Raw genomic sequence first — 24468 nt, 5'->3', positions numbered from 1 at the left:
GTTTTCAATGGCCGACACCCAAATCCTGCCATGTGAATAGGGCCTTATTGGCATTGCCACATCTGTAATAACCTGTGCTATTCAATTATTTCTGTTTTTTGTTCATCTAGCCCAATAAAAAGCAGTATGTACCCCAAATTGGTACCAATTAAAATGTCAACTCATGCTGCAAAAAACAAGACTCAGAAAAAAAAAAGTTATGGCTCACAGAACATGGTGAGACAAAGAACGGGACTTCTTGTGCAAATGTAGTAAACCATGAAATTTTAGAGATTTGATATGACCATGTTTTATCTGACCTGCAGAATAGTTATTTTCAATACATTAGGTACCCTAAAATGATGATAAATATACCAATCAATACCTCCACATACATTATAGTTACTTACGTTCAGTAAAAAAAAATTAAAATGTATGGAAAACTGACTTCATGTAGCTATTACCATCAAAACTTATAAGGGCGCACATACATTCTAGTAAATAATGAGCTTAAATGTACAGGCTAGAAAGTATTGTCTGCATGTAGAACCTCAAAGGAGCACATACGGTCTGCAGGAATACCAAAAAATAGTCCATAAACTCTAGACACTTCAGTAGTGAATAGGCTACAATGTATTGTATGCTGGGAGAAACTCAGGAGTCCGTATGTGATGCTGGGAAAAACTTACAGGAGCCAATACATCCTAGGGACTTCAGGACAAGATAGAATGTATAGGCATTTCAGTACTGTAAATTCTGGAATGTATGGGCTGCAGGGATGAACTCAAAGGAACATGTACATTCTAGGCTCAACCTCTTGAAGTTGCAGTGACTGAAGGAACTTTGATCACATGATGGTCACGTGATGTTCTTTCAAAAGGTCCTAAAATCACTGTAACAAGCAGACTGTGGACCGAAGGCTTCTGCATACAACTGTGTATGTGGGGATAGCTTTATATCACGGTTCAGTACCCACATACAGAGATGTATGCAGGACTGTACAGGAGAGTGGCCACTTATCAGTGGAGCGACTGGCCAATCTGCCCCTGAATACAGCCGACACCTCATTGCAATGGGCGGAAACAAAGATTACTTTGATTTCAACCGTTTAATCCCTTTGATGCCGTGGTCAATTGTGACCGCAGCATCTAAGGCATTAGAAAGAGGGGGCAGCTGTCTCCGACAGCCCAATGGCCCCCCGGGTCGTGATCGGTGGGTGCCAATGGTTGTCACGGCATCTTGGGGGCCGAATGAAGGCCCCCAGGTCTGCCACCTTTGTTCTATGAAGCCCTGCCTATGAAGTCTGTCAAAATTGTGAAGTCTTGCAGTATATAGTGCAAGCGATCCCACGATCGCTGACTCAAGTCCTGACTCAACCCCTTTCCATTTTTTCCCTAAAGTAATGCTAAATTTTTTTTTGAAGTTAACATAATTGGTATCGCCGTGTCTGTAAGGCCCCATGCCCACTTCAGTTTTTTCCTTCAGGGTGCTAGCCGTTTTTCTGACGGCTAGCACACTGACCCATTCATTTCAATGGGGCCATGCACACTTCAGTTTTTTTGACGGTCCCGTTGCTCCGTTCCGATCCAAAGTAGAGTATGTCCTACTTTGGTCCGAGATTCCGTGACCGTGAGGCCCATGCAAGTGAATGGGGCTGTCAAAAAACTGAAGGCACACAGAAGGCATCCGTGTGCCATCCATGTGCCATCCGTGTGTGACGAAGCCGTTGCCTAGCAACGGCCGGGCGGGTAGAAAAACATAACAGAAATATTACACTAATCGGCAGCCACTTGTCTCTATCAATCACTGATAGAGAAAAGAGGCTGCTGATTAAAAATAAAATAAAAATCAGTTCATACGTACCCGGTCGTTGATTGGTGACGAGTCCCTCTTCTTCCTCCAGTCCGACCTTCGTTTCTGATGCAGCAGCCTGTGATTGGCTGCAGAGGCCGCTGCAGCCTGTGATTGGCTGCAGAGGTCGCTGCAGCCTGTGATTGGCTGCAGAGGCGGTCACGTGGGATGAAGCGTCATCCCTGGAGGCCGGCCTTCTGACGTCATCCTGACGTGCGTGACCGCCACTACAGCCTGTGATTGGCTGCAGCGGCAACATGGATGAAACATCATCGCAGGAGGCCGGACAGGAGGAAAGTAAGTATGACATTTTTTTATTTTTTTTTATTACATTAAAATTTTATTTTCCGAGCGCCGAGCATGGTACTGTCCAGGGTGCTGAAAGAGTTACCGCCGATCAGTGCAGCCCATTAACTCTTTCAGCACCATGGACAGTACCATGCTCAACGCACGGAAACGGAAACACGGAGTGCACACGAGAGTGCACACGGACGCTAAAACGGCCACACGGATGCGTCACAAACGGCCGTGAAAAATGTCTCGGAATTGTGCACGAGGCCTAACAGTCCGAGCTAATACAATATAACATTATTTAAACCGAACAGAGGACACCGAAAAAAAAAAATTTGTATTTTTCTATAATGCTGCCTCTTCTTTTGGATTATGGTTATCTCCAGCAACTGATTTTCTTGAAAGCTAAGTAACTTTTCAGTTTGATATGTTGTTTTATAGGGGGGGTCTGTTAACTTTTTCATAATTGGCAAAACTATTAACCCCTTAACGCCATGCCACATACATATACAAAGACGAAGCTGAAGTCAAGTTCCAAGAGTGCAAACAGTCAGGGTGATACAGGGTGTAACCAGGAGCATACTCAAGAAATCACAAGCAACAATGAGACTAACTGAACAGATTTAAATACTCCACCCTTGGCCATGATCGGACGCAGACATAGAAATTAGATTGGCTCTGCATCAAAAACCAAGGCCACCCAGAAGCTTGGCTAGTAGTCATAACAACCTTAAAGTGACGGATGTTTCCTAACAGTACCCCCTTTTTTACGAGAGGCCACCGAACCCCTAAACCTCGGGCTAGGTTTCAAAGGAAACTTCAAATGAAAAACTTTAACGAAACAATTAGCATGGACTGAATAAGCAGGAACCCAAGTTCGTTCTCCTGGCCCATACCCCTTCCAGTGCACAAAGTACTAGAGTCTACCCCTGACCCTTCTGGAATCCACAATCCTTTCTGTGGAAGACAATGGAAGTAGTTTACCCATAGGACGAACTCGAGGAGTCTTAGCGCGAGTTCAGACATCACAAGCAGAAACATAGGAACTAACATCACGAGATACAGACAGCCACCAGTAGAGCCATGAGAATAATTTTTTAGTACCAGTTATCCCTGGATGACCACACAAAACAGAATCATGTAACTCATTAAGCAAACAAAATTTGAACAGATCCTTATCTGAGACGGGGTCCAGAGGAGGTAAGGCCATGCAGTCATGCATGCATATTATTATTAATAGAGCCAGCTACTCCACCTATAACCCTCAGGCACAGGAGCATGAGTGTGTTACGAGTCATAGTGCAACCGCCTATATGCCCAAAGATCCTCCAGTACAGCATACTAGTAATGGCCCTCCTCCTCCTTATACTCCCCTTTTTATCTCAGAGCCAAGATAGGAAAATTGTGCTGTCTCTAACTATAGGTCTCTACCCTAGGAAAGTACATACACTATTTGCACAATTATTAAGCAAGTGAGTATTTTGACCATAACATATTTTTATGCATATTTTCCAACTCCAAACTGTATAAACTTGACTGCCTATTGGGTTGAAGCATATCAGGTGATCTGTATTTGTGCAATGAGGGAGGGTGTGGCCTAAAGTGATCAAGACCCTATATCAAGGTGTGTATAATTCTAAGGCAGCTCGTTTTCCTCTGGCAAAATGGGCCAAAAAAGAGATTTAACTGACTGAAAAGTCAAACATTTTTAAAAATCTTTCAGAGGGATAAAGCTCTCTTGAAATTGCTAAACTATTGGGGCGTGATCACAGACCATCAAATGTTTTGTTGCAAATAGTCGACAGGGTCGCAAGAAACGTGTTGAGAAAAATACTTAGTAATTTTGACCACCGAATGGGTTGGAGGTCTTTTCAAATATTGAACGGATTCTTGAAATTTGGATCTACAAAAAAGGGGATAACACTGGCAGGGGCTATAGGAGAAGTGGGAGTTTAGTTTACGCCAAACTGAAATGGTGTTCCAAGTGATAGTATTAATCTTGTTTTGGGCTATAGGAGGTGAAGTATCCATCCATAGCAGATGTAATCAGTCTTTACCTAATAAGGCAGGTTCAATCCCAATGCTAAGTGATCCACGTGGAGAGCTAACTACATCCAACCATCTACCCAGGTGAAGTGCCATGTAGTAAGTATAAACATCTGGCAGATCCAAACCACCAGTGTATTTTGTCCTGATGAGCAGGTTATGTGCCAGTCTAGGTCATTTATGGGCCCAAAGATATTTAGAGAATAATCTGCGAACATTATAGAAGAACGAGGAGGGAAAATGAATGGGAACCATATACATTACATATAAAATAGTGGGCATAATGTACGCTTCAAAACATTTTTACGGCCCATCCAACAAAGCATGGGTATATCATAGGGCCTAAGTTGAAACTTCAATGACTCCAAAAGGGGTCAAAGTTATAGGTGAATAGATAGTTAGGATTGCTGGCTAACCATATCCCCAGGTATTTGTGTTTGTGTTTGAAAGAAGAACCATGCTTCAATGTACCGACCATTGAGTTGGTGAGCGCTATATGAAGCACCTCTGACGCCCAAAGTTTTCAAATATGGATATCAAAGAGGGAAAGCTTGGAGGGGATTTGTTATTAATACTAATGGGTTTTCTGCAAATTCAGCCGTCGTGTGGGTAATTCCATCTATAGAAATACCACATATTTTAGGGTCTTGTCGTATGCACGGAATAATGGTCTCTATGACCATAATGAATAAGGAAGGCGACAATGTGCACCCCAGTCTTGTCCCATTTGATATAGAAAAATCAGTAGATAAAGTTCCGTTCACGTAGACCTTCGCAGATCGGTGTGAGTAAAGGGACCATATCGCTGTCACGAATTAACTAGGAAACCTGAATTGGTTTTTCTATATATAGCCAGTTCACCCTATCGAAAACTTTCTAAGCGTCAGTGCTAAGAAGTACCAATGGTATATTTTTTGCACGAGCATAGTTAAATGAAGGACTCTAGCGGAGTTGTCCCTTCCCTCACAACAGAAAACTGTAATTCTGGCATTGTTTTTTATTACATTTTTTATGGCGTTCACCATGCAGGTTAAATAATGTAATAGCTTTATAGGTGGGGTCATTACGGATGCAGCTTTTTTTTGTTTCATAATAAAGCATCTTGTATGGAGAAAAAGTGGACATTTCAAATACTTCTGTATTGCAGTGTATTACTGCCTGTCTGTATAAAAAGGACAGGCATCTGTTAGGCCATGCCGGAGGCATGGCCTAACAAGCATCAACAAGAGGTAGACCTGGGGCCTTTGGTAGGCCCCTGGCTGCCATAGAAACCATCGGCACCCCACAATCTCATCACAGGTGTGAGGTAAAAGAGAGGGAGCCCCTCCCTCTAAAACCACTCAGATGTGCCGCTCGCTATTGAGCGCCGCATCTGGGGGCTTAAACAGGCGGGATCGATACTGATATGAATTTTGGCCGCTCTAGCAGGTCTGCTCCCAGACTTCAGTTACCTCCGGTAGCTGAGAGACGGGAGATTTAGCTGCTCCCAGCGGTTTTTATTTATTCTGATGCAGCGGCGTAAAAAAAAGCTAAGCTTACCAGATTACACAAATGAGATGGGAAAATTTTCCCTTTTCATGTAGTTACATAATTATTCTGCACACTAATAGTTGCCCAATATTTATGCAAACATAGATATTCTCCTAAGAAAGACAAAACCTCACTTTTACTTTCTTAAATATCCAGGTTTGAGGTTTATTAACATTTTGGATTGACCAACAGCACTGTAGTTGTTCAATCATAAAATGAATTCTCAAAAATACAACTTGCCTAATATTTGTGCACACAGTGTATGGTCCTCCTGCTCCTGAGCCCTCATACGTCACTTTTAGGGTATGTTCACACGCTTAACAAAAAAAACGGATGAAAATATTGAGCTGTTTTCAAGGGAAAACAGCCTCTGATTTTCAGCTGTTTTTTTAAGCAACTTGCGTTTTTTGCGGCATTTTTTACGGCTGTTTTTGGAGCTGTTTTTCTATTGAGACAATGAAAAATGGCTCCAATAATGGTCTTAAAAAGTGACATGCACTTCTTTTAACGAGGTGTTTTTTTACACGGTTGTTTTTAAAAACAGCCGTGTAAAAAATGCCCTGTGGTAACGGAACACCGTTTTTCCCATTGAAATCAATGGGCAGGTGTTTGGAGGCGTTCAACCACCGCTTTTTTAGCCGTTTTTCGGGGAGTTTACGGGCCAAAAAACGTCTTAAAATAGCCCATGTGAACTTACCCTGAACCATCTATCCCCATATGAGCAAGCTATTTACCCACCATCAACTTATGGCTCACAACCTATAACCCAACAGGCCTGTGAACAGTGGAGTACCTGGGACTCGTCATCACATTCGTGCTTATTTAAATTCAAAAGAATGTAAATTTCTTCCATAATGTTTTTTGGTATGCGCTTATTGGAAAAGAAAATATGCATGTTTGTGTAATGACAAATGTTGTATTGCACTGTAATGTTATTTATGTTTTAACCCCTTAAGGACGCAGCCTTGTTTTGGCCTTAAGGCTCAGAGCCCATTTTTTAAATCTGACATATTTCACTTTATGTGGTAATAACTTCGGAATGCTTAAACATATCCAAACGATTCTGAGATTGTTTTCTTGTGAGACATTGGGCTTTATGTTAATGGTAAAATTTGGTCGATATATTCAGTGTTTATTTGTGAAAAATTGCAAAATTTAGAGAAAATTTAGAAAAAATAGAATTTTTCTGAATTTAAATGCATCTGCTTGTAAAACAGATGGTTATATCACCCAAAATACTTACTAGTTCATATTTCCCATATGTCTACTTTAGATTGGCATAATTTTTTGAGCGTTATTTTCTTTTTCTTGGACGTTACAAGGCTTAGAAAATAAACAGCAATTTCTCATATTTTTAAGAAAATGTCAAAAGCCTTTTTTTTAAGGTACCTGTTCAGTTCTGAAGTGGCTTTGAGGGGCCTATGTATTAGAAACCACCATAAAACACCCCATTTTAAACTAGACCCCCTCAAAGTATTCAAAACAGCATTTAGAAAGTTTTTTTTAACCCTTCAGGCATTTCACAGGAATTACGACAAAGTGGAGGTGAAATTTGCAAATTTAATTTTTCTTGCTGAATTTCAATTTCATTCCATTTTTTTTCTGTAACACAGAAGATTTTACCAGGGAAACACTACTAAATATGTATTGTCCAGATTCAGCAGTTTTTAGAAATTTCCCACATGTAGCTCTGGGCCCATGGGAGGCCTCAAAAGGGAAGGAGCGCTGTGTGTTCTTTGGAGTCCAGATTTTGCTGGATTGGTTTTCGGGTGCCATGTCGCATTTGCAGAGCCCCAGAGGTATCAGAAGTGACCCCATTTTGGAAACTACACCCCTCAAGGAATTCATTTATGTGTGTTGTGATCATTTAGACCCCACAGTTTTTTCTCAGAACTTATTTGAATTGTGCTGTGAATTAAAAAAAATTAATTCTTCCCAGTAATATGTACTTTTGGCTCAAAAGTTCTTATTTTCACAAGAAATAAAATACCCCATTTTGTTGCCCAGTTTGTCCTGAATGCGGCAATACCCCATTTGTGGTGATAAACTTTCCTTCTGGGCCCATGGGAGGGCTCAGAAGGAAAGGAGCACTATGTGTTCTTTGGAGTCCAGATTTTGCTGGATTGGTTTTCGGGTGCCATGTTACATTTGCGGAAAACCAAAGGTATCCAAGCAATGGAAACCCCCAAGAAGCGACCCCATTTTAAAATCTACACCCCTTCAGGCATTCATCTACAGGTGTAGTGAGCATTTTGATCCCACAGGTATTGTCTAAAGGGTAATGCGCAGCAGATGGTGCAGTGTGAGATTTGCAATTTTCTATCTATTTATGCCATTTCAGTGTCCAATATATTGTGCCCAGCATCTGCCACCGGAGATATACACCCTATAAATTGTAATGTGGGTTCTTCTGTGTACGGCAATACCCTACATGTGGCTGTTATCTGCTGCCTGGGCAAACGGCAGGGCTTAGAAGGGAAGGACCCCCATTTGGCCTACTTGAGCTTTTCTGGTGCTAAGTCGTGAGAAGCCCCTGAGGTACCAGTAGAGTTGAAACCCCCAAGAAGTTACCCCATTTTAAAATCTACACCCCTTAAGGCATTCATTTAGTGAGCATTTTGACCCCACAGGTATTGTCTGAAAGGTAATGCGCAGCAGATGGTGCAGTGTGAGATTTGCAATTTTCTATATATGTATGTCATTTCAGTGTCCAATATATTATGCCCAGCATGCGCCACCGGAGATATACATAAACTGTAATGTGGGTTCTCCTGGGTACGGCAATACCCTACATGTGGCTGTAATCAACTGCCTGGGCACACAGCAGGGCTCAGTATGGAAAGATGAGGGGGATGAGCTGTGCGGAGTGCATCAGGATAGAAATCTAAGGGGTGTATGATACATTTTAAAACACTCCTTCATATAGAGCCCTGGTTTTTCAGGACACGTGTCACATTGATATATTGTGTCCTCCCTTATCCCCCTCTTTGAGCAGACTTTGCACCCCTTTTGACTTTTTCCCTTCTTGCCAGTTTGGGGAACTTCTCCTGGAAAGTGTTGCCCTGGTACGATGCGTGTGACCTCACTTCCAGAAGTACTGGATGCCCCCCCTTCGGGGTCCCTAAAGATTAGGTTCTTGATATTCCAGGAAATTTCCCGTCTGGCCTGCACATCGACGTAGCACATACGCATTGTTCAATACCATCTGTGTGATGTGCACAGCCAGCTTGATGACCTCTAGGACACACCCAAAGTCTAAGGGCTTATTCAGACGAACGTAAAATACGCGCGTGCAACGCGCGTGATTTTCACGTGCGTTGCCCGTAGCTATATTAGACAATGGGGCCGTGCAGACATGGCAGCGTTTTTTTGCGCAGCGTTGCTCCGTTGCAAAAAACTCACGACATGTCCGTTGATTCAGCGTTTTCAACGCATCACGCACCCATTGAAGTCAATGGGTGCGTGAAAACCACGCATGTCGCACGGAAGCACTTCCGTGCGAACTGCGTGTTTGCGCAACAGCTGTCAAAAGGATGAATGTAAACAGAAAAGCACCACGTGCTTTTCTGTTTCCGAACATCCAAACGGAGTGTCTTTGCGATTAGTGAAACCCGACAACCGAAGCTAACTTCACCGGGTTCGGCCAAACTCGTTTTGGCCGAACTCGGCAAAAAAAATTCCGGTCCGCGACGTCGGGAGACATTCACTGTGCATGGTGCCCCAGCTATCATACATTTATTCTTTATCCTGCGGATAGGGGATATATGTGTTTTGCGGCACAACCACTTTAATGGCAGAGCCGGGAAATACCTCCCTGCTCTGCCGTAGTCAATAGTATCTGCATTCTAAGGATGCAGATACTATTGAAATGGCATTGTTACTGCAGTAGAAGCCATAGTGGCTGCTAGCGGCGCCACCGGGCATGGGGGGGCCGTGACGGTGGGCGGCGCGAGCCCCAGAAATATATGGTGGACACATTCTCTTTGAATCCAGAATGATGCTGCCTTCCCCAGCTCTCAAGTATCAGCAGGGCTGCCATCAGGAATTCTTGGGTGCCCAGACAGTCAAAAGAGTCTGGGTCCCTCATTACCAGGAAGGGGTTGTGCGTCAGAATGTGGCAGGGGCAGGGGTGAGAAGCAAACTGGCAAGGACTCTGTGGAGGGGCAGGGAAGTGACTGTAGGTGGGCATAAGCTCTATTAGGGGCAAAGGGGATAGACTAGGTGGCAGGGCTCTGTGGGGGAGGGAAAAAGCTGGGGGACAGAAAGTGGCAGTGGTGGGAGGGGGGCCAGGGGGTGACGCAAACTGACAAGGGTTCTATCGAGGAGCAGGGGAGACAGTAGGTGTACAGAGCTACACAGAAGGCTATGGACAATTGCAGGCTCCTGCAGGCTACTTTGGCTCCTGCAGGCTCTTCGATCCCCCACCACCACGGAACGCCTGGATGAAGTCTCCGCCTACTGCTTACACACAGCACCAACGTTACCTGCAAGCAGACCAGATGCCAAAATTATTGCAGACCCCACTAAATTTATTTAGACCCTCGACCAGACACTGATATAAATTTAGACCTCCAACCAGATATCTAAATTTATTCAGACCAGACCCCTTAATTAACTAAAAAACCAGACCAGACTGTAAAATTTATTCAGACCCAGACCACAAGGTCCTGATGTTGGTAAGTGTCAGGACGTTGTGTGCATCGGTGCATACAAAGTCCTGACGCCATCGTCATACATTATCATGACTTTATATGCAATTTCAGGACCTTGTGAGCAAGATCTTAGCAGTAGTTACCTTGGAAAAAGGAATGGGCAACGTAACTATGGCGGTGAACAGGCCACTTTTTTTTTTTACTCCTGTCAATGGTACCATCCGTACTGCCTTGATGGTTGCCATGTGTATCAGCATAGCTTCATCTATGTTTTTCTTTCTCCTTCTACAACCCATGAGAGATCTCTTCTTCCTTGTGCTGACAGACACTGATGCTGAAGAGTGTGGGATTTCCCCCCACCCACGCCCTGCACAGTCTGTCTTGGGTGCTATCTTTTCTCTCTACAATCCACTCCCGCTACTATCTCTAACACTATGAGAAGCGAGGGGAGACCATAGATGTCAGCCCCTGAAAGGAGCAGTCTGCTGTCATATCTATGTCAGAAACCACAGGAGAGCCATCTATGTACAGGAGTTGCACAGACTCTATAGCAGCAAAATGGTAGGAAATATTTAATAAGACTATTTAGAAAGTTGCTTCATTTTGCATTTAGAATCCAAAGGAATAGTAAAAAAAAAAAAAAAAATTGTCAACGCAAAAGTGTCCATAACCTTTTAATTTAACATTTTTGTGATTCTACAATATTCTGAATTAAACAACCTTTTAATAATTGTTTGTCTATTACCAGGAAATTCTTCTGTATTTTCCTTAATTTATGCAAACATTTTTTTGCAATACAAGTTATTTAATCACTGTCAAGATTTGAAGCCAGCGTCTACCATGTCCCAGGCAGTGGCTCTGCTCATTGGGCCATCTGAAATGCTGGATAACTGTACTGCTGAAACTCTTAGGCCCCATGCCCACTTCAGTTTTTTCCTTCAGGGTGCTAGCCGTTTTTCTGATGGCTAGCACCCTGACCCATTCATTTCAATGGGACCATGCACACTTCAGTTTTTTTGACGGTCCCGTTGCTCCGTTCCGATCCAAAGTAGAGCATGTCCTACTTTGGTCCAAGATTCCGTGACCGTGAGGCCCATGCAAGTCAATGGGGCCGTCAAAAAAACTGAAGGCACACGGAAGGCATTATGACACTAATCGGCAGCCACTTGTCTCTAGCAATCACTGATAGAGAAAAGAGGCTGCTGATTAAAAATAAAATAAAAAGCAGTTCATACGTACCCGGTCGTTGTCTTGGTGACGAGTCCTTCTTCTTTTTCCAGTCCGACCTTCCTTTCTGACGCGGCAGCCCGTGATTGGCTGCAGAGGCCGCTGCAGCCTGTGATTGGCTGCAGAGGCGGTCACGTGGGATGAAGTGTCATCCCTGGAGGCCAGCCTTCTGACGTCATCCTGACGTGTGTGACCGCCACTACAGCCTGTGATTGGCTGCAGCGGCGACATGGATGAAACGTCATCGCTGGAGGCCGGACAGGAGGAAAGTAAGTATGAACTTTATTTAAAAAAAAAAATTATTACATTAAAATTGTATTTCCGAGCGCCGAGCATGGTACTGTCCAGGGTGCTGAAAGAGTTACCGCCGATCAGTGCAGCCCATTAACTCTTTCAGCACCCTGGACAGTACCATGCTCGGCGCTCGGAAACGGAAACACGGAGTGCACACGGGAGTACACACGGCCACTAAAACGGGCACACGGATCCGTCAAAAACGGCTGGGAAAACAATGTCAGACGAGGCCTTATCCATGTTCTCCTGCCCTGCAGTATTCCTTGCTGTGTTCCTTGCCTTGATTGGTTTTACCCTGTTGGCTTGCTATAAAAGTCTGGCCTGACTGATTGGCAGAATGTTGAGCTTCTTGCCTGTACTTGCTGCAGCGCTACAAACTGTTGCTGCACATTTGTGTACTGAACTTACACTGTTGCCTGACTACGTTTCTACCTTATGCTACAACCAGGGCCGGCGTTAGTGGGTGACAAACTGGGTAATTGCCCTGGCACCCATCCTCCTAGGGCCACCTGCCCGCAGCTGCTACGGGGGTCCACGCCGCCCGGCCCATAACATTTATGGGCCAGAGGCACGGGCCCCCTCATGCTCGCTGACATCTCTAGCACCGGAGGGGGCCCTGGTGCTAGCGACAGCCACAATCATTTGTATGTGCGTCCTCAGGACGCAGATACAAATGAATATTATAGGCTGCAAGCCACGATAGACCTGCAGCCTATGAGGCGCTGGGAAGAATCCCAGTCTGCGCATGCATCCCGCCCTGGAGGCTTTGCATTGCTCCGTCTGTCATGGGAACGTGGCAAGGTAAGTAAAAAAAAAAATGGGGGGCTGTGTGTCAATATACAAGGGGATGCGCTGTGCGACACTATATACAAGGGGAGCGCTGTTTTACACTATATACAAGGGGGAGCGCTGTGTGACACTATATGCAAGGGGGGATTGCCGAGTGACACTATATACAAGGGGAGAGCTTTGTGGCACTATATACAAGGAGGGAGTGTTGTGTGACACTATATAAAAGGGGGAGGAGCGCTGTATGACACTAAATACAAGGGGGGGTTCTGTGTGGCACTATATACAAGGGAGGGGGCCGTGTGGCAATATACAGGGGGGATTGCTGTGTAGCACTATATACAAAGGGGGGTTGTGTGGCACTATATACAAGGGGGCTGTGTGGCACTATATACAAGGGGGCTGTTTGACACTATATACAAGGGGGCTGTGTGACACTATATACAAGGAAGGGGGCGATTGCTGTGTGACACTATATACAAGAGGGGCTGTGTAGCACTATATGCAAGGGGGGTTCTGTGTGGCACTATATACAAGGGAGGGGGCTGTGTGGCAATATACATTGGGGATTGCTGTGTAGCACTATATACAAAGGTGAGGTTGTGCGGCACTATATACAATGGAGCTGTGTGGCACTATATACAAGGGGTGGCTGTGTGAAACGATATACAAGGGGGGTTGTGTGGCACTATATACAAGGGAGGTGGGCTGTGTAGCACTATATATAAGGGGGGTTCTGTATGGCACTATATACAAGGGAGGGGTGCTGTGTGGCAATATACAGGGGGATAGCTGTGTGACACTGTATACAAGTGGGGCTGTGTAGCACTATATACAAGGCAGGGTTTTGTGTGCCACTATATACAAGGGAAGGGGCTGTGTGGCAATATACAGGGTCGATTGCTATGTAGCACTATATACAAGGGGGGGTTATGGCACTATATACAAGGGGGGCTGTGTAGCACTATATTCAAGGTGGGGTTCTGTGTGGCACTATATACAAGGGAGGGGGCTGTGTGGCAATATACAGGGGGATTGCTGTGTAGCACTATATACAAAAGGGGGGTTTTGTGGCACTATATACAAAGGGGCTGTGTGGCACTATCTACAAAGGGAGGTTGCGTGACACTATATACAAGGGAAGGGGTAGTGTTGCGATATACAGGGGGATTGCTGTGTTGCACTATATACAAGAGGGGCTGTGTAGCGCTAAATGCAAGGCAAGGGGGTTTTAGCACTATATACTTGTGGGCTGTGTGGCACTGTATACAAGGGGAGGCTGTGTGAAACTAGATACAAAGGGGGGCTGTGTGGCACTATAATAGGGGGGCTGTGTGGCGCTTTATACAAGGGGGGCTGTGTGGCACTATATATATATATATATATATAATATGTCAAAAAATGTCTAAGGCAGGCACTGATTTGTACTACCACATACCCTGTGAAACACAGTAACTCAAAGACAAAGCATGGGTATGTACAGGGAAAAAACACATAAGTCATGGAATAGCTTTGTGAATATCCAAAATATATTTTATTTGATTAGAACTCAGGTTAAAAACATTTAAAAACGGCATAAAGAATGCCATATACAAGTCAATGGGAAGGGGAGACAGACCACCATGATAAGTGGCAAACAAAATAGTATCTCCCACTCACTCACCTAAAATCCCTAGAGCAGACGTTCGAATGCCAAAGATAAAGGAACAAGGACAAAAATGTTGCATCAAAATTAGCATAAGATCAGCATGTCCTGTGTGAGAACCATTTTAGGGGAGAGAGAGGAAGAGAATGAGTATATATATATATATATATATATATATATATATATATATATATATACAAGGTAGGGGGACTGTGTGACACAATATACAGGGGAGGGAGGCTGCATGGCATTATATGTATAAAAGGGAGGGGGGCTATGTTGCACTAAATACAAAGGAGGGGGGCTGTGTAGCACTATATACAAGAGGGGCTGTGTGGCACTATCTACTAACGGGGGGTTGTGTGACACTATATATAAGGGGGAGGACTGTGGTGCTATCTGCAGGGGTCTGTGTGTGGCGCTATCTACAGGAGGCACAAAGGGGGAATTCTTACTGTAGGGCACAAAGGGCGCACGGTTACTGATGGGGCACTTTTATTATGTTGAGCACTGAGGGATCATTGTTACCACCTGGGGCACTGCTGATTAAGAGTTTTTTTTTTTGAGTATGGGGTATAGGTGGGGAGGATGCTTGAAAAGAGAGAAACCAACACGTCTGTGTGTCAAATACTGCAGAGACGAGTCGTGGCTGGAATAAATTGTCCCAGTGGTCTGGGCCGGATACAGAAAAAAAGGGAAAGTGAACGAATTTAATCAGAGAAAACATCACATGTGAGTCACTAGATATAAATGTGCTGTAATCACTTATATCTTCTGCAGAGCTCCTATGTATAACTGGCACCTACCACTACATGGTCACTACATGGTGGTAATATTGGTCTTCGTATAGTGTTATTTATTCAGTAACAGTATGGGGGTATTATTCCGTCACTATGTGGTTATCGTGTGGCAGTATTATTCAGTAACAGTATGGGGGAATTATTCAGCCACTATGTGGTTATGGTAAGGCAGTATTATTCAGTAACCTTGTGGGGGTATTATTCAGTCAATATGCTCTATGCATCCACCCCTCTGTGTTCGCTGCAATTTGTAAACAAATTTTTCAATATAGTAAATAATATTTCCATTAAAACCCAGCGCTGGATTTAGATATTTTTTCGTTCCTTTGTGATTTAAGCAAGTGCTACGTCGAGGATCTGTGCGCAACCGGGGATCAAATGCCAAAACTGGTGAGCTGGACAAATCTCTATCTCTCAGTCATTATGTGGTTATGGTGTGGCGGTATTATTCCGTAATATTATGGGTGTATTATTCCGTCACTGTGGTTATGGTGTGGCAGTATTATTCAGTAACAGTATGGGTGTATTATTCAGTCACTATGTGGTTATGGTGTGCATGTATTATTCAGTAACCGTATGGGGGTATAATTCAGTTTCTATGTGGTTATGGTGTGGGAGTATTATTCAGTAACTGTATGGGGGTATTATTCAGTCACTGTTGTTATGGTGTGGTAATATTCTTCAGTAACAGTATGGAGTATTATTCCATCACTATGTGGTTATTGTGTGGCAATATTATTCAGTAACAGTACGGAGGTATTATTCAGTTACAGTATGCAGGTAATATTTCATCTGGTATAGTGGTATGATTTAATAACTGTATATGTAGATAGATAATTTTTTTGTGTGAGAGGAGGGACATATCCTTTGGGTCTTGCAACACTCCTGGACTCGCTCGAAATCAGTGATGCAGTTCTCTGCACAGAGCCTTCTGAATGGACTGCATTATTGATACAGAAAGGCAGACGGTAGGCGGCTGCGTTGACTCTGGACTTGATATAACACAGTGGACCAACACCAGCAGATGACATAGATCCCTCCCCAAACCATCACTGACTGTGGAAACTTCACACTGGACCGTATGAAACTTGGATTGGGCGCCTCTCCACTCTTTATCCAGACTCTGAGACCTTGATTTCCAAATGAAATACAAAATTTACTTCCATCTGAAAACAGGACTTTGGACCACTGAGCAACAGTGTTGGTCCACTGTGTTATATCAAGTCCAGAGTCAACGCAGCCGTCTACCAGGAAATTTTAGAGCACGTCATGCTTCCCTCTGCTGACAAGCTTTATGGAGATGCTGATTTCATTTTCCAGCAGGACTTGGCACCTGCCCACACTGCCAAAAGTACCAATACCTGGTTTATTAACCACAGTATCACTGTGCTAGATTGGCCAGCAAACTCGCCTTACCTAAACCCCATAGAGAATCTATGGGGTATTGTCAAGAAGAAGATGAGACACCAGACCCAACAATGCAACCTGGGCTTCCATAACACCTCAGCAGTGCCACAGGCTGATCGGCTCCATGCCATGCCGCATTGATGCAGTAATTGATGCAAAAGGAGCCCCGACCAAATATTGAGTGCATATATTGTACATACTTTTGAGTAGGCCTATATTTCGGTATTAAAAATTATTGTTGAAATTGGGCTTTTATAATATTCTAATTTTCTGAAAGACTACATTTTGGGTTTTCAATAACTATTAGCCATAATCATCAACATTCGAAGAAATAAAAATGCTGGAAATAGATCAATCTGTGTGTAATGAATCTATATAATGTATGAGTTTCATTTTTTGAATTGAATTCCAGAAATAAATTAACTTTTTGATGATATTCTAATTCATTGAGAAGGACTAGTAAAAATCCGAGTTGCACAATCCTATGATTTAAAAATATATATATATATATATATATATATATATATATATATATATATATATATATATATATATATATATATATATATATATATATATATAATATATATATATTTTTATTATTAGTTTTTTTATTATTATTATAAAAAATATATTTTTTTTAATTATTGGATTGTGCAACTTGGAAGTCAGGATTTTCTGTCCCTTATCAAACTAAAGAACTAACTTTGACCTCAGTCACAATACCAGAAATGTTTACCAGCTCTCAAAGGGTCTATTGTTGCAACTGTGTTCTTGCTCTCAGCTAATCTTTTAGGCTGTCGGACATTGTGGCCACCCATGTGATACAAAATTTGAGGACAAAACTAGATAAGGAAATTACATTATCCAAGATATAACATATCATATCAAAATATAATATCAAGATATATTATTAATGTTTTTTTCTAGATGTCAAAATATTATTCTAAATTCTTGGATAGGACAGTAATCCAAAATCTAATAGAGGGCATTACACATTGTTACATAGAATGGTTGAAAAAAGACACATGTACATCAAGTTAAACCAAGAATGATAATAATGTATAGGGACGAGCGATCGGAGTAACGATCGCTTGTCTCCATCCATAGCTCTGTGTGGCAGGAGCAAGCGAGCGCCAATCAATGATGTCTCGTTGATCGGTGCTCGCTGCACCGGCCACGTATTGGCCGGTGTTAAAGGGCCTTTAGATCATGTTTTGTATTTGTTGCGGATTTGTCAGTGGCAATTTACCGTGCAATTCATGTAAACTCAGTTTTTAAAACCTCATTTAACATGTAGCAATGCAAACGGTAAAATTTTGTGCAAATTCGTAGCAAAATGTAGATTTGCTGGGGATTCACAGCAAAATTTGTGACTGCAAATCTTCGCTATATCTGAACTTATATCTTATCAGGAAGCTTAATGGAGACATACAGAGTTCATGTGACTCCCTACTCCAGATCTGTAAGCACTCCATGTGCTACCGTATGGTTTTCCATATGGCACTATAGTACCGGGTTATTCTCCTGTAGTGGTGTGGGAAAGAATTCCCAACCCTAAAATGGGACTTTGCTGCCTAATTTATATATATGCCAGTATGGATTAATTATTGGTGCACTGTGCCTTTAACATGTGCTTTTAGATGCTATGCTGCTGTTTTTATTTCTCTAGGTGGTGTTCCATAGGAGGAGTGGTGAGTCCAGCCTGTTTAGTTAATTGCAATACCAAGAAGGAAAAGTTTTGAAATTTTGAAAATCACAGGACTGAAAGACATGTGAAAGACATGTGCACACGCATAACCAAAATCATCTGAAAATACGGAGCTGTTTTCAAGGGAAAGCTGCTCCTGATTTTCAGCGGGTTTTTTTGCGTTTTTCGTTGCGTGTTTTACGGCCGTTTTTGGACCTGTTTTTCTATAGAGTCAATGAAAAAGGGCTCCAAAAACGGCTCAAGAAGTAACATGCACTTCTTCCATAAATCACCCCATTTAAAAACTGCACCCTCAAAGTATTTAAAACCGCAATTAGAACGTTTCTTAACTCTTTAGATGTTTCACAAAAATTAAAGCAAACTAGAGGTGAAATTTACAAATTTCATTTTTAGTTCATTTTTTCCTGTAACACAGTAGGTTTTACCAGAGAAACGCAACTGAACATTTATTGCCCAGATTCTGCAGTTTTTAGAGATATCCCACATGTGGCCCTAGTGTACTAATGGACTGAAGCACCTAGTGGATTTTGGGGCCTTTTTTTTTTTTTATTAGACTATATTTTAGGCACCATGTCAGGTTTGTAGAGGTCTTGTGATGCCAAAACAAAGGAAATACCCCCAAAAAAAGAAACAACACCCTACAAGGAATTCATCTAGGAATGTAGTGAACATTTTGACCCCACAGGTGTTTTATAGATTTTATTAGAATTTGGAATTTGAAAATAATTTTTGTTTCAATAAGATGCCGTTTTAGCTAAAAAAAAAAAATATTTCCACAAGGAATAAAGAAGAAAAAAAAAGCCCCCAACATTTGTAAACTAACTTCTCCAGAGTATGTAACATGGCAGAGCTTGGAAAGGAAAGCACACCATTTGGAGCGCAGATTCTGATGGATTGGTTTCTCGGCACTATGTCGCTTTCGCAAAGCCCCTGTGGGACCAAGACAGTGAAAACAAAAGTGACTTCATTTGAGAAACAACACTCGTTGAGGAATTCATCTAGGGATGTAGTGAGAATTTTGACTCCCACAGGTCTTTTATAGAATTTATTAGAATTGGGGAGCGAAAATAATAATTACATTTTTTTCCAATAAGACATGGCTTTAGCTCAAAATTTTTCATTTTCTCAACAAATAAAAGGAGGAAAAGTCCCCCCAACATTTGTAAAGCAATTTCTCCCGAGTACGGAAATACCCCATATGTGGTCATAAATTGCTGTTTGGGCACACAGTAGGGCTCAGAAGAGAAGGAGCGCCATTTGGCTTTTGGAGTGCAGATTTAGCTGGAATGGTTTCTGGGCGCTATGTCGCATTTGCAAAGCCCCTGTGGGACCAAAACAGTGGTGTACTACAATAGGGGTGTAGTGGGCATGTTAACCCCCGCAAGTGTTTTCTAGAAATGAGTGTACACTCATGTTGCAGAGTGAAAATGGCATTTTTTCTATAGATATGCCAATATGTGGTGCCCGGCTTGTGTAACTTGTGTTGTTGTGCTAGGAGCACAACACCCAGAAGTGCCTGTATGGTCTCAAAGGACTGCAGCTGGTAAATCCGTGCAGGGGCTGTCAGGGTTCCCTCAGTAGATCGAGATAAATGGAGAAAAAAAGGGGATAAAATTCTCCAGCGCTATACTCTTCTGTGAATCCCTAAACAATAACTTGTGGGGCCTCACTTTCACCAGCAATTTGAGTGATACAGCCATTGAATCTTGAATCTTGTTATTTCATTCACCAATCACCAATTTAGAACAAAAACCTTCAAAAAAGTAGACACGAATAGTTTTTTGGATTACACAAGTGGACATTTTTCAAAATGGATAAAGAACATACCATTTAGCCAATATAAAGGAAATCCCCAAAAAATTGCACCCTGGACAAAGATTTTGTCACTCAGTCAAGAATTCTAAAATCCAGATTCTGCGAAAATGGCTACCCCAAGTAACTACTAGTAGAAGCTTTCAAAAAAACTACCCAAAAAGCTTGTTTAGCTCCTGAAAAATCCCCTTTCCTAAATCGCTATGCCAACTGCCAATAATCTTAATTTCACCACCTACAACATAGCACATAAAAAAATCTGTGAGAGTTTGAAGAGACACTGGCATATTTTTGAATTGGATCCATATCTTAAATCAATTATACCTCACAAACCCACAATAACCTTCAAACGTGCCACCACACTAAAGAACATACTGGCACCCAGCAGAGTACGTCACTGGAATAAACATAAACCCTCTGAGAATAAAACTGGAGCATTGAGGAGCTACAAATGTGGTGTAAAAAAATGCCTTTGTTGCAACACCATTACCCACCAATTTACCAATTTCAAATCAAATTCCACGGGAACTTCCTTCCCCATCAAACACCGCCTCAATTGTAAATCATCGAATGTTATTTATCTAATTAGCTGCACCTGTAAAAAACAGTATGTAGGTAAAACAATGCAACCCCTACACTGTCGCCTCAACAAACATAGGTCAAACTGTATGAAATAATTTATGCAGCATAGCATATCACGTCATTGCACTACCGAACATAAGGGAGATTTTAATTGTTTTTTGATCACTCCAATTGAACAAATAGACCCCTCCCTCAGTAACAGTTTTGAGAATTTATGTAAAAGTGAGATTTTTTGGGATCTACAAACTAGATACCCTCAAACCTATGGGTCTCAATGAGGTCACTGAAACCATCATTTGACACCTGAAACCCTTATTCCGATTTCACTGGTTTTACTTCCTTAACCGTTTATCCTGAAGTGCAACCTGAGACGCCAACCCGCCTCCTGGCTTCCGAGCGTTAGCGCTCGATCTCCATAGCGACCTGAGACGCACATCCTGCGATCCCCACTGTAAACTGCAGACACATATTGTTTTGGCGGTCTTTTTAAGCTATTTAAACCCTGCTGGGTTCTCCAGCAACATGTATGTTTCTTTGCCTGATGAAAAGATTGGTCCGATCTTGTAACGCGTAGCATTCTTATCCATTAAACATATATCTTATTTAAACTTCTTGCCTTGGATTGAATCCTTCAATTCCACAACATTTGGACAGCGCTGGAGAATTTTATCCCCTTTTTTTCTCTATATGTGCCTATGGGTATAGTTATTATCTGCGACATTATCTTTACTTAGAGAGTTATAACTGTGTTATCAGCAGTGTTACATAGGACTGCAGGTAACACTACTATATTATCTGTACTCAGAGAGCTATCACTGTGTGTTATCCGTGATGTTACATAGGACTGCAGGTAACATCTACAACATTATCTGTACTCTGCGTTATCACTGTTATCTGTAGTGTTACATAGGACTGCAGGTAACATTACTACATTATCTGTTCTCAGAGAGTTATCACTATATTATCTGTGGTGTTACATAGGACTGCATGTGAAATCTACTACATTATCTGTACTGTGTATATGGTTGCCTGTGTGGGTATATATGGGTCTATTTGTGAATGTGTCTTTGTGCTTGTATATATGTGCCTTTTATTTACGTGTGTTCGTGTGTGTGTGTGTGTGTGTGTGTGTGTGTGTGTGTGTGTGTGTGTGTGTGTGTGTGTGTATGTGTGTGTATATGTGTCTGTACGTCTATATATTTACCTGTATGTATGTATACATTCCAGAATGTGTATATGTATATTTGCCTGTATGTCTAAATATCTGTCTTTATGTACAGTGAAGGAAATAAGTATTTGATCCCTTGCTGATTTTGTAAGTTTGCCCACTGTCAAAGACATGAACAGTCTAGAATTTTTAGGCTAGGTGTAAAGGATCTGCCAGGCACTATGTCTGGGTATACTCCCAGGATTAATCAGTCGACACCTGAGGCCAGACCTCTGAGACTGACACCTGCTCCCACCAATCAGGGTGGCAGGCTCAGGAGTGGGAGAGCCTATCGCGGCCTGGTCAGTCAGAGTTAGCTCCGCCCCCTGTCCATTTATACCTGCCGTTTTCTCTTCCTCCTTGCTTGTTATTCTCTTGGATTCCTGGCCCCACTGCTGCCTTGCTCCAGCCTGCTTCTGCCGTGCTTCTGCCTTGCTTCAGTTCCGTTTATCCTGCGTTGCTCTGCCCCTGGCTTGCTTCTGCTCCGTGCTCCCGTTTGTATACTCCACTACTTCCTGATCCTGACTGGCTCTTTCCCGCTCCGTTTCCTCGCGGCGTTCCGTGGGCTACTGTATTCCCTTGCGTGTTCCCTGTTTGTACCCCCTTGCACTTAGACAGCGTAGGGACCGCCGCCCAGTTGTACCCCGTCGCCTAGGGCGGGTCGTTGCAAGTAGGCAGGGACAGGGCGGTGGGTAGATTAGGGCTCACTTGTTCCCTTCACCTCCTTCCGCCATTACATAATAACAAGCCCTTACCTAGTCTACCATTTCTTCTACGCTGACGCTATAATGGACCCCCTTGAGACCCTAACCCAGCAGATGCAGGGCCTCTCCCTACAGGTCCAGGCCCTGGCTCAGAGGGTCAATCAGTCTGACGCTGCCTTTGTAGTACCCCTCACCTCACCTTTAGAACCCAAACTCCAGTTACCTGACCGGTTCTCAGGGGACCGTAAGACTTTTCTCTCCTTCCGGGAGAGTTGCAGACTTTATTTCCGCCTAAGACCTCACTCCTCAGGTTCCGAGAACCAGCGGGTGGGTATCATTATATCCCGACTCCAGGAAGGGCCCCAAGAGTGGGCCTTCTCCTTGGCTCCTGACGCCCCTGAACTTTCCTCCGTTGATCGGTTTTTCTCTGCCCTCGGTCTCATTTACGACGAGACTGACAGGACTGCCTTAGCCGAGAGTCAGCTGGTGACCTTACGTCAGGGTAGGAGACCTGTTGAGGAATACTGTGCTGATTTTAGAAAGTGGTGCGTAGCTTCCCGGTGGAACGACCCGGCCCTAAAGTGCCAGTTTAGGTTAGGATTATCTGACGCCCTGAAGGATCTGCTGGTTAGCTACCCCTCTTCTGACTCCCTAGACCAGATTATGGCCCTAGCAGTACGACTTGACCGACGTCTCAGGGAACGTCAGCTTGAACGTTTCAATGTTTTCCCCTCTGACTGCCCTGCGATTCCCCCCGAGGTCCCGTCTCCTCGCTCTTCCACGGAGGACTCGGAGGTACCTATGCAACTCGGGGCCTCCATGTCCCCTCGACAACGTAGAGAGTTTCGCAGGAAGAATGGTCTATGCTTCTATTGTGGGGACGACAAGCATCTACTGAACACCTGTCCCAGGCGCAAGAATAAGCAGCCGGAAAACTTCCGCGCCTAAGTGATCATCGGGGAGGTCACTTGGGCGCACAGGTATTTCCCGTTAATACTAAACGCAATAAGATTTTGCTTCCCTTTCAGGTCTCGTTTGCTGGCCGGTCTGCCACTGGCAGTGCCTTCGTGGATTCGGGCTCATCTGCTAATATCATGTCTGTGGAATTTGCTATGTCTCTAGAGATGCCTTTTATTGATTTACCTTATCCTATCCCCGTAGTGGGTATCGACTCCACTCCTCTTGCTAATGGTTATTTTACTCAGCATACTCCTGTTTTTGAACTCCGTGTTGGCTCCATGCATTTGGAGCAGTGCTCTGTACTGGTGATGCAGGGATTATCGTCCGATCTGGTATTAGGTCTTCCCTGGTTGCAGCTGCATAATCCCACGTTTGATTGGAATACTGGGGATCTCACCAAATGGGGTAGTGAATGCCTGATGTCATGTCTTTCGGTTAACTCTATTTCTCCCCGGGAGGAGGTAAACACGCTTCCTGAGTTTGTTCAGGACTTCGCTGATGTGTTTTCTAAGGAGGCCTCCGAGGTGTTGCCCCCTCATAGAGATTACGATTGCGCCATCGATTTGGTGCCTGATGCCAAGCTTCCTAAGGGGAGGATATTTAATCTTTCATGTCCTGAACGTAAAGCTATGAGGGAGTATATCCAAGAATGCCTGGCCAAGGGTTTCATTCGCCCCTCGACTTCTCCTGTAGGTGCTGGCTTCTTCTTCGTGGGGAAGAAGGATGGTGGTCTTAGGCCGTGCATTGATTATCGGAACTTGAATAAGGTCACAGTAAGGAACCAGTATCCCCTGCCTTTGATTCCGGATCTTTTTAATCAGGTTCAGGGGGCCCAATGGTTCTCTAAGTTCGATCTACGGGGGGCGTATAACCTTATCCGCATCAAAGAGGGGGATGAGTGGAAAACTGCGTTCAACACGCCCGAAGGTCATTTCGAATACCTAGTCATGCCCTTTGGGTTGTGTAATGCCCCTGCCGTCT

This window comes from Rhinoderma darwinii, chromosome 6 (genome assembly GCF_050947455.1).
Source record: "Rhinoderma darwinii isolate aRhiDar2 chromosome 6, aRhiDar2.hap1, whole genome shotgun sequence".
Lineage (NCBI taxonomy): Eukaryota > Metazoa > Chordata > Amphibia > Anura > Rhinodermatidae > Rhinoderma > Rhinoderma darwinii.
The sequence above is the reverse complement of the archived record's forward strand: the minus strand, read 5'-3'. Positions refer to the sequence as shown.